Here is an 11,934-nt window from a genome sequence, read left to right as displayed (position 1 = left end):
GCCTTTCTCACGACTCCCCTCACTGGACAAAAGGGGGTGGAAAATGGGACAGCGAAAAACGGCAAGGCAGCCAAGGTATGGACAGTCTATATATGCTGAATACAGTGACTGACATTCACTGTAATACGATATATTTTGTTCTGCAACCATGGGACACCAGCTTTGACGGTGGTGGACAGGCCACTTATGTGGCTCTTTACTGAGGGCTGAGAGTTCCTGCAGTGCCACATGCCAGTGGTGGATGGCCACTTGTGCTCAGCTACCACCAGCTCAGACACAAGCAGTAAAGTCTTTAGTAGACAGAGCCTGTGCTTGCTATCCTACTGCAACTTGCTTAGCTCTTCAACATCCCCAGCAACCCTGAGGTCGAAAACATTCTGTTTAGGCCACTGCACTCTGAGTGCGAGCAAGCAGAACTGCGACAGATCCGGAAAGAAGCCAGAGGGCAGGCACCGGGATGATGGAAAAGGCCCAGAAGCTGTTTATGTTTTGAGTGAGTCTGGATAGACATGACTCAAATCAGCGCTACGCCTGGAGGCTACAGTTTAATTGTGAAAGTAGGACATTACAAGTAACTCTACATGCTGGACCTAGACTGTAGATCATTATGGCAACTGAGTCACCTGTCCTCGATCTAAACCTGGTTCGATTATCTAAGTTGCTTGGGGCAGCAGCGTCCACTGCGCTGGCTGCTTTGTTTACATGTGGTACTCTACAGAGCCTCATAATGCACAGAGAAGGTCTGAATGCCTTACATTAGCATTTTAGTGTCGTGATGTGGATACCAGCACCAAAATATTGTTAGTGGTACTTGACAGGACTGGAAATTAATCCCCCTGATTTTTTTGCTTAGCATGGCCAACTTTCTGTGTTCACTACAATGACAGAGTCAATGTGCTTTTTTTCAGTTAAAGATTTCGTCACACCATTTTGGGCATCTACAGACAAATAATTAGAACACGTAGATTTGTGTAATGCAAGAAAATCTAAAGATGTACAACTAATGGTCCTTTTGCTAACACACTGAGGGGAATACAGCTGTCAGCACCAGCATGGTCGCATAATATTTGAAAGGGCAGTCTGGTACTCTGGGCTGGGGAGATACTTTTTATGAGATGAGGCCACATGCAGGGGATCTTCCTCCAGCACTTTAGTTTAACCTGCACAACCATAAGTGGATACACTGTAGAAGACAGTGAGCATCGGCTTTCGGATTTGCATATATATAGTCGAGCTGTTTGTTGAATACGTATCAGTGAATTCTATGTCAGGACCGGAGGCGAGGATTATGCAGATCTTTCTTCACTTTTATTTAACAGCAAGTTCAAAGTTCATAAGAAAAAACACTATAAACTACAACTCCCATGAAGCTGTTCCCATAGCAACCAATGTCCAATCAGCCGTCATTCCGACCAAGTGTATATATGTCCCCGTCAACGTCATTCTCCCTCTTTCTTCACTGCTGCCAGTGTCAATTAAGTGCCCTTTACTGCCTCTGAGTGCTTGTCTTACTATTTTTTTCTAATATTGACTTCTTTGGAGTGTTTTGTGCACGTTCGCTCTATTGAGTGTTTATTCTATTCAAAGCGTTGCTAGGGACGCTTTACCGTGAGCGCAGCAGGCTTTCTTTGCCCGAGCGCACTTTCCACACATGGTGACATGTCGGCCCGCTAGAGGGCGCTCATCTTCAGAATCAGCAAATTTTTTCGGGTGCTCGAGTCGCGTTGCGCTCGGCGCTTGAATTTACAGCGCGATAGGGGGTTTTCTGGTCCTAGGCTCTTGTTAACCCCTCCAACCCCCACTTTACACCGCGTTTGGCAGTTGAATTACACCCTGAGTGGTAGGATTGCTATCGGCCTCATTTCTTGATGTGACCCCATGGTGTGTTTTTTTCCAAGCTTCAGCTTGCCCATTTCTGGCTGTTGGTGAAGTGTGGGGTGGCTACCCGTGTTAATTATTAGGGTGATTCTTCTGTCCAACTTCCCCGGTGTCCCATGATGCAGTCCACGCAGGACCATAACTTTTACCCCAACATGTCCCCAGGTGAAGGCCCTTCTCACCGGGTTCTACCTCCAGGGGTAGATGCTTTGCTCTCCCAGGCTGGCCCCTATTAAGGAGAGCGTGGTGCAGCTTGCGGAGCAGGTGTCCAAAGGGCCAGTCATGTTTGGGGCAATGGGAGCTGAATGTAGGATCTCCGAATTACCAGCTCCACACGGGGCACCTTGAGGACGTGGGGCATCTCGCTGATGTCTTTAATAAGAGTGCGCGCGTGCATAAGCGCATACCCTTCCGGGAGGGTTCTTTACCTGGCATAACAGGTGAAAAGCTTCACCACATACTGGACCCTGACGCGGGGTCACCAAAACGTATCACTGGGGACTCAGATGGGGACTCCTCCTTTGTGGAGGATCATGACTCCGGCCGCCCCTGGCACCCTGGGGCCTCTCTACCAGATCCACAGGAGCAGGATGACTCTGACTCTGATATGTTTGAACCTGAGGGGATCTATCACCCTTGTTCATCGGAGTGGCGGCCAGAACAGAAGGTAGCCGAGTATGTGGCCAGTAAAATGCGTCAGCCTCTCGACAAGGAGGTGCGGGCTCGCCTGAAGGCCGAATGCCCGTGCCCTACCTTGCCTGATAAAGTAGCAGTTGCGCCGGATATCGATCCGAAGATGTGTACCTTTTTTACGAAGTACACTAAGGACCCCAAGAAGGGTATTGACCGGTCCTGGAGGGCGTGCTAGGAGAAACTCCTTGATGTGTTAGGTCCCCTGACACAGATCATCCATCTGGTTGAAAGTGCCAATACCCCCTACCGACGGATGTCATAGCCGGGTGGGCCCAGAGGGCAGTTTGTCTCCTGGGCAATGCTAATTGCGCCATTTCAGCCGAAAGGCGCTGGTCTTTGCTCATTAAAATAGAGCCCAAGTGGGGGGAGCTGTCTACCTCGGAGGCAGCGGCAGTTGCCCAGGGCAATTTCTTTGGCGATCCTTTTTTTCAAGGAGCTTGGTAAATTTGTCGCCACCTTTCCTGCACTCTACAAGGCGCAGTCTTCTATGAAGAATATCTTTCCGGGCAAGGTTTTTGGAGGGGCCGGACGAGGCAGGGTTCGCTCCTTCGGCCGCCAGTATCAACAAGGCCCCGCCTCCTCCAGAATCAACGGATGGCAAGACGGTCGCCAAAGAGCATTCTTCCCTAACAGAGGCAGAGGGAAAGTCAGAGCAAGCACAATCGCCCGGGAAGGAGCCAACGCCCCAAGAGACCCTTCTGGTAAGGATTACCCCTTCTTCCCCTCAAAGAATCGGAGGGAGGTTACTCTTTTTCAGGCACAATTGGGCACACATAACCTCCGGTGCATGGGTGTTGCAGACGGTGTCTGGGTTTCACATCGAATTTTTGGGAACTCCGATCCAGGAGAGTCTTCCAACACCATTAGTTTTTTCGACAGTGAATTCCGCTCTTTTAGAGTCAGAGGTCCAAGAACTTCTTCGGAAAGAGGCCATATGCAACTCTACCCTCCATCCCAGGGGTTTTGTGAGCAGTCATTTCCTTGTAGAGAAGAAGGACAAGGGGTTTTACCCAGTTATCAATCTCCAATCATTCAACAAGTGGGTGATCTACAGACATTTCAAAATGGAGGGTATTCACATGCTCCGGGATCTCCTATTACGGGGAGATTGGATGGTCCGTTTGGACCGCAAGGATGCTTACCTGATAGTTCCGATATTTACCCCTCATCGCAGGTTTCTGCAATTTCTGTGGAGGGGGTCAGGTGTTCGAATTCACCTCTCTCCCCTTCGGACTATCGTCAGCACCATGGTGCTTTACCAAACTTCTCAAGCCAGTGGTGGAATTCCTTCGCTCGCGAGGGATCCTCCTCATAATTTACCTGGATGATCTCCTTCTGATGGATCAATCCAGGTCCCAACTTATATCCTATGCGAGCACGACTATTGTACTCTTGCAGAAGTTGGGGTTTGTGATCAACCAACAGAAATCAGAGCTTCTGCCCTCGCAGTCGATGATTTTTCTGAGGTTTCTCATAGATTCCCAAGCGGCATCCCTCAGTCTCCCGAGCCTGAAGATTTCCAAAATCAAGAAGGAGTTAAGGAAGGTTCTGAGGTGCAACAGGCTCTCCCTAAGGCAATTAGTCAGAGTGGTGGGTCTGCTCTACTCTTCGATTCAGGCCATTTTTCCAGGCCCCCTTTACTACAGAGCTCTCCAGCACCTCAAGGTCCATCACCTTCAACGCGGTTTAACGTATTCAGAACTCATCTCTCTTTCCCAGGAGGCGAGGACAGAACTGCAATGGTGGCTAGACCACATGGAGGCATGGAATGGCAGGGCCATTTTCGGAGCCTCTCGAGACCTTGTCATAGAGTCGGACGCTAGTCGTCAGGGATGGGGAGCCCGATGCGGGGACGTCTCGTTCGGGGGATGTTGGACCCCTCGGGAACTCAATATGCACATCAACTGTCTGGAACTCCTTCTGGGTTCCTTTGTGATCAGGTCCCTGACTCGGGACAGGGTCCCCTGTGTCGTTCTTCTTTGGATGGACAATGTATCGGCAGTGCCATGTATAAATCGCTTAGGGGGGACACGCTCGAAAGCCCTGGCGGAGTTGGCGAAGGATTTTTGGCACTTCTGCCTCCAACATCAGATCTCTGTCACCGCAGAGTATTTTTCCGGTTCCCAGAACACTCTGGCACACTGGAATTCCAGGTTTCTGATGGAGTCCAGCGATTGGCAGCTGGATCAGGTAATTTTTCAGGTGATCATGGGACGTTTGTGGATCTTTTTGTGTCCAGATGGAACACCCAACTACCTTTGTATTTCAGCTGGGGCCCGGATCCAGGGGCAGCGGTGGTGGATGCGTTTCTGCAGGACTGGGGACCACATCAGGGGTATGCGTTTCCATCCTTCCTTCTAATCCCGGGAGTATCAGCCCAGGCGCGTCGTCAGGAAGCGACAATGGTTCTAATAACCCCTCTGTGGAGGTCCCAGGCGTGGTTCCCATCACTTCTGGAGCTCTTGTGCGATTTTCCGATCCGTCTCCCGGACTCTCCATCAATCCTCTGGGACCATGCGGGACACTTTCATCCCCTTGTTCTTCAAGGCCATCTACCTCTGGTGGCCTGGAAGATTTCCGGACTTGCTGGCAGGACTGCTGGCTTTCACAGGATGCTAAGAAATTAATTGCACAGGCATGGGCTCCAGGGACAGGTAAGCGGTACAGGTCCACATGGAATAGGTGGGCTCACTGGTGTGTGGACAGGCATACCGATCCCATGAGGGCCCAAATTACGGATATCCAAAATTTTCTAGCGGAGCTGGCAGAGTCTGGCTTGTCTTATTGTACTGTAAACTCCCTTAGATCAGCCATCTTGGGGGCTACTCCCCTCTCGATAACCCGCCCCCTTGGGCATGCAAACTTCTTCAAGGTATCAGACTCTCCAAACCTCCGAACCCAGGTATTCGGAGTTATGGGATGTCAATCTTGTTCTTCGTCTGTTATCCCCGTGGCAGGATAATATCTTTCAAGGAAGGAGCTGTCAGCTAAGCTGGCTATGTTTTTGTGTCTTATCTTGTGCAAAAGGGTGTCGGATGTTAGAGCCCTGGATGTTTCAGATAGAGTGTTCTCCCCAGAAGGAGTAACTTTCACAGTTTCTAGGAGGACCAAATGTACCTCAGCCACCCACTCTGCAGGCCACACACTCAACCCCATCTTCTCAGCCAGCAACCACGTCTCCTTCAACCACACCACCAAACTCAGCTGGACAGACCACTGCTGCATCCACTTCTCCTACCAGAAACCAGTCACTCACCACCACCACACACAACCCCCCCGACGCAACTGGAGCAAAATTTCAACAGAACAACTAATCTCCACCCTCGCCCAGGCCCCACCCCTGGAGACCCCGGACCCCAACACAGCTGCCACCAACCTGTATCGCTGGATAGAAGACTGCGCCAACACCCTTGCGCCACTCAAAACAATCCCAAACACCCTCCACAGAACCGAGGCCAGCTGGTTCACCACAGACCTACTGGACTCCAAACGGTTATGTCGCAGAATGGATAAAACATGGCGCCTCAAACCTACCAACTCCAACCACATCGCACTCAAGGATGCCATACGCAAACATCACCAGCTGATCCGCACCACCAAAAGGACCCACTTCAAAAACCGCATTAACACAAACACTCATAACAGCAAAGAGCTCTTTGGCATCATCAAAGAGCACTCCGCCCCCAGGACCTGCTCCAATGAACCCGCACCATCACAGGAGTTCTGCAACTCCCTCTCAACCCATTTCCGTCGAAAGATAGAAGAAATCCACAACAGCTTCAAACCTCAGACCCACCAGCTGACTTCAAACACCCACGAACCCAATGCCCCGAGCAGCACCTACCTCCACACCTGGACCCTCGTCAACAAAGATGAAACTGCCAACACCATGGCCTCCATCCACTCCGGTTCACCATTGAACCCCTGCCCACACCATATCTTCAATAAAGCAAGCAACATCATCGCTCCCCATCTCTGCAACACCATCAATAGCTCCCTCGAGTCAGCCACCTTCTCAGAAAACTGGTAACACGCAGAAGTCAACGCCCTGCTAAAGAAGCCCAAGGCAAACCCAGACTACCCCAAGAACTACTGGCGATCTCCCTCCTCCCCTTCCCAACTAAGGTCATCGAAAAAATCGTAAACGCCCAGTTATCCCGGTTTCTGGAAGACAGCAAGGCGCTCGACACCTCCCAGTCCGGGTTCCGCAAAAATCACAGCACCGAGACCGCACTCATTTCTGCCACAGACGACATTAGGACCATGCTCGACAAAGGGGAAACAGCGGCACTCATCCTCCTGGACCTCTCCGCAGCCTTTGACACGGTATGTCATCACATTCTCCGCACATGCCTCCACAACGCCGGAATCCGCGTCAAAGCTCTCGACTGAATCTCGTCATTTCTCGCTGGCAGAACCCAGAGAGTCTGCCTTCCACCGTTCCTGTCAGAAGCCTCCAATATCATCTGTGGCGTCCCCCAGGGATCATCTCTTAGCCCTACTCTCTTCAACGTCTACATGTCCCCGCTCGCCAACATCGCACACACCCACCACATCAACATAGTATCCTACGCAGACGACACCCAGCTAATCCTCTCTCTCACGCATGACCCTACTACTGCAAAGAACAACCTCCACAATGAACTCCACGCCATCGCCAATTGGATGGAATCAAGCCGCCTCAAACTAAACACAGACAAGACAGAGATCCTCATCTTTGGCACCAACCCCTCAGCATGGAACGACTCCTGGTGGCCCACCTCCCTAGGAACCGCACCCACGCCCACCACCCATGCACGCAACCTGGGATTCATCCTGGACTCAACACTCAATTCATCCTGGACTCAACACTCAGCATGACTCAGCTGGTCAACGCCATCTCCTTTCCTGCTACAACACTCTACGCATGCTCCGCAAGATCTTCAAGTGGATTCCCGTCGAAACCAGGAAAACTGTCGTCCACGCCCTGGTCAGCAGCCGACTGGACTACGGAAACGCTCTATATGCAGGAACTACGACCAAACTCCAAACGAAACTGCAAAGAATCCAGAACACATCCATCTGCCTCATTCTTGATGTCCCACGCCGCAACCACATCTCCCCACCTCAGAGACCTACTCTGGCTACCAGTATCGAAGAGGGTCACCTTCAAACTCCTCACCCATGCACAAAAAGCCCTCCACAACATAGGCCCAGCCTACCTCAACGACAGACTCACCTTCCACACCTCCACCTGCTATCTCCGCTCCTCCAGCCTCGCCCTAGCCTCTGTACCCCGCATCCGCCGCACCACCGCTGGAGGAAGATCCTTTTCTTACTTAGCTGCCAAGTAATGGAACTCCCTACCACTCCACCTTCGCCAGACCCTAGACCACCCGACATTCAGGAAACGCCTCAAGACATGGCTTTTCGATCAGTAGCTCCCCCCCTAGCAACTTGAGACCCTAACGGGTGAGTAGCGCACTTTATAAATCCTTTGATTGATTGATTAATACCATGTTGGTATCCTATCTTGCTTTTCATCATGCCCCTAAATTATGTGTTGTAAGATGCTTAAAGGTTTAGGAGGAGGTGACAGCTGAGCTCAGGTCTCCTGGAGAACATCAAATGTTAATTTAGTTGAAGAAACCTTTTAAGGCAGTTTCCTTCCCTTCGATAGCCAGGTGGATCAGATGGATCTTGGCGGAAGCAGGTATCAATGTATGTGTTTTTGGGGCACAATACCACTCGGGGTGCCCTGGCCTCCAAAGCCATCCAAGTGGGTGGCAGGTTGGAAGACATTATGAATGCAGCGGATTGGTCTTCGGAGTCTACCTTTATAAAGTTCTATTTTAAACCTATACACAAAGCAGCCTCTTTGGTGGTAAGTAAGCTTTAAACTTGCATAATCCTCACCTCCGGTCCTGACATAGAATGAGAAATTTCCTAGCTAACGTGAAGGAAAGTTTCAATTCTGTTATGGACACGGAGGCGAGGATTATCCCACCCTACACTGGATATGTGTTTCCCACCCGGAGGCCTTCTGGAGCTCGTACTGAGGTGGTATATATGCATGTTTTTATAACTACTTATGTTACACGTAAAAGTATTTTGGACAGTTTTACTTCCTTTGCTTTTTCTCTGATCTATGGTCTCATATGACTCGTATACAATGCATTTTCAAGCATGCTATTTCAGGTATGGTTTGGTGTTTGACTATGGTCCTGCACGGATTTAATCATTGATGTTTCTTCATAGGAACAGAGGCATTGGCAACTTGAGAATTCAGTGACCCTTCCCGCAGTGAAGTCGAGGGAGAATGACGTTGACGGGGACATATATACACTTGGTCAGAATGACGGCTGATTGGACATTGGTTGCTATGGGAACAGCTTCATGGGAGTTGTAGTTTATAGTGTCTTTTCTTTTGAACTTTGAACTTGCTGTTAAATAAAAGTGAAGAAAGATCTGCATAATCCTCGCCTCTGTGTTCTTAATGTGTTCTTAATAGAAGTGAAACTTTCCTTCACGTTAGCTAGGAAATTTCTCATTCTGAGTTGTTTGTTTTCTGCCAATGAGGAGTAATTTTCATTCAGATTTGAGTTGTTACCGTTGTATCAGACAGTGCACATTGACACTGGTGCAGAGAAATATAGCCAGGAGCTTTGTTGAACATTTAAGGAAAGGCGCTCTAAGCCGGCTTGTTTTGTGTTTTGTCTACCAACATGCATGTAATTTGATTCGATTTAAATTACAGGGAGTGCAGAATTATTAGGCAAGTTGTATTTTTGAGGATTAATTTTATTATTGAACAACAACCATGTTCTCAATGAACCCAAAAAACTCATTAATATCAAAACTGAATATTTTTGGAAGTAGTTTTTAGTTTGTTTTTAGTTTTAGCTATGTTAGGGGGATATCTGTGTGTGCAGGTGACTATCACTGTGCATAATTATTAGGCAACTTAACAAAAAAATATATATACCCATTTCAATTATTTATCATTACCAGTGAAACCAATATAACATCTCAACATTCACAAATATACATTTCTGACATTCAAAAACAAAACAAAAACAAATCAGTGACCAATATAGCCACCTTTCTTTGCAAGGACACTCAAAAGCCTGCCATCCATGGATTCTGTCAGTGTTTTGATCTGTTCACCATCAACATTGCGTGCAGCAGCAACCACAGCCTCCCAGACACTGTTCAGAGAGGTGTACTGTTTTCCCTCCTTGTAAATCTCACATTTGATGATGGACCACAGGTTCTCAATGGGGTTCAGATCAGGTGAACAAGGAGGCCATGTCATTAGATTTCCTTCTTTTATACCCTTTCTTGCCAGCCACGCTGTGGAGTACTTGGACGTGTGTGATGGAGCATTGTCCTGCATGAAAATCATGTTTTTCTTGAAGGATGCAGACTTCTTCCTGTACCACTGCTTGAAGAAGGTGTCTTCCAGGAACTGGCAGTAGGACTGGGAGTTGAGCTTGACTCCATCCTCAACCCGAAAAGGCCCCACAAGCTCATCTTTGATGATACCAGCCCAAACCAGTACTCCACCTCCACCTTGCTGGCGTCTGAGTCGGACTGGAGCTCTCTGCCCTTTACCAATCCAGCCACGGGCCCATCCATCTGGCCCATCAAGACTCACTCTCATTTCATCAGTCCATAAAACCTTAGAAAAATCAGTCTTGAGATATTTCTTGGCCCAGTCTTGACGTTTCAGCTTGTGTGTCTTGTTCAGTGGTGGTCGTCTTTCAGCCTTTCTTACCTTGGCCATGTCTCTGAGTATTGCACACCTTGTGCTTTTGGGCACTCCAGTGATGTTGCAGCTCTGAAATATGGCCAAACTGGTGGCAAGTGGCATCGTGGCAGCTGCACGCTTGACTTTTCTCAGTTCATGGGCAGTTATTTTGCACCTTGGTTTTTCCACACGCTTCTTGCGACCCTGTTGACTATTTTGAATGAAACGCTTGATTGTCCGATGATCACGCTTCAGAAGCTTTGCAATTTTAAGAGTGCTGCATCCCTCTGCAAGATATCTCACTATTTTTGACTTTTCTGAGCCTGTCAAGTCCTTCTTTTGACCCATTTTGCCAAAGGAAAGGAAGTTGCCTAATAATTATGCACACCTAATATAGGGTGTTGATGTCATTAGACCACACCCCTTCTCATTACAGAGATGCACATCACCTAATATGCTTAATTGGTAGTAGGCTTTCGAGCCTATACAGCTTGGAGTAAGACAACATGCATAAAGAGGATGATGTGGTCAAAATACTCATTTGCCTAATAATTCTGCACTCCCTGTAGAGTTAATGTCACAATTTTATCTAAATATACAAAGGTGAATTGCCTCACACACTGTGGGCCTATATAGGTCAATATCACACAAGAAGCAGTTGCTAATGTCATATATGTTCCATGCACCCTGGTACAGATAATTTTTGATGAAATGTGTCTTACTTTATCATATCATTTATTAATATAAAGTGTCTTACTTGCAAGTTGCTTACTTGCTAGTTGCAATTGCATAACTTTAAATGCAGAAACTACCACAAGTTTAATGCAGTATGCATATTTTTACATACAACTAGTTAGATGCACACGGAGTTGGTTTATGACAAATGTTATTCATAGCGAACAATACATATCATGCATTACAGGTACACAGGCTTGATTGATGCACTCCGCATCACCGTAGGCAGAACTGTTGGCATACATACATGTAGTGTACCCACTATAGTGAAGTTTAGTGACCAAATGGATGGAATAAGTACACACACTGGTATTGTTACACATTTGGAATTGTCACAGCCGCTGAAATTATGCTTTGTCATATTACTTTTCAGTTATTCTCTATTGGTAATGAATAGTCTAATTTGGAGATGGATGCCATTACCTGTTTGATGAATTACTTATTAAATTCACTAAGGCGATATGTTGTGATTAATTGAACATGGACTAGAAGCTGTTATGAATGTTTTAAGGGTCCCTTTATATTTTGGTTTTAGCTACACTGATGTTTTATGTCCTTATGGATCATTGACAGTATTTAAGTGGTATCCTTTAAATACTCGGAATGAAGATCCAAAAACTCCATCAGACCTTGCCTCATGGCCAGAGCCAGCTCATCCATCGCCCCGAGCTTCGTAACATTATCAACTGCTCTATCAGCACGGGCACCTTCCCTGAGAACTGGAAACACTCCGAAATATGCCCTCTCTTGAAGAAACCTTCAGCCGACCCATCAGAACTAAAGAATTTCCGGCCCATCTCACTGCTGCCCTATCCACCATAGTACTAGAGAAAGCAACCAATGCACAACTACGGAATTTCATCAAGGCCAACAACTCCCTGGACAGCTTCCAGTCCGGG

The sequence above is a fragment of the Pleurodeles waltl genome, chromosome 4_2 (assembly GCF_031143425.1).
Source record: "Pleurodeles waltl isolate 20211129_DDA chromosome 4_2, aPleWal1.hap1.20221129, whole genome shotgun sequence".
In the NCBI taxonomy this organism is placed as follows: domain Eukaryota; kingdom Metazoa; phylum Chordata; class Amphibia; order Caudata; family Salamandridae; genus Pleurodeles; species Pleurodeles waltl.
This window is presented reverse-complemented; position numbering follows the sequence as displayed.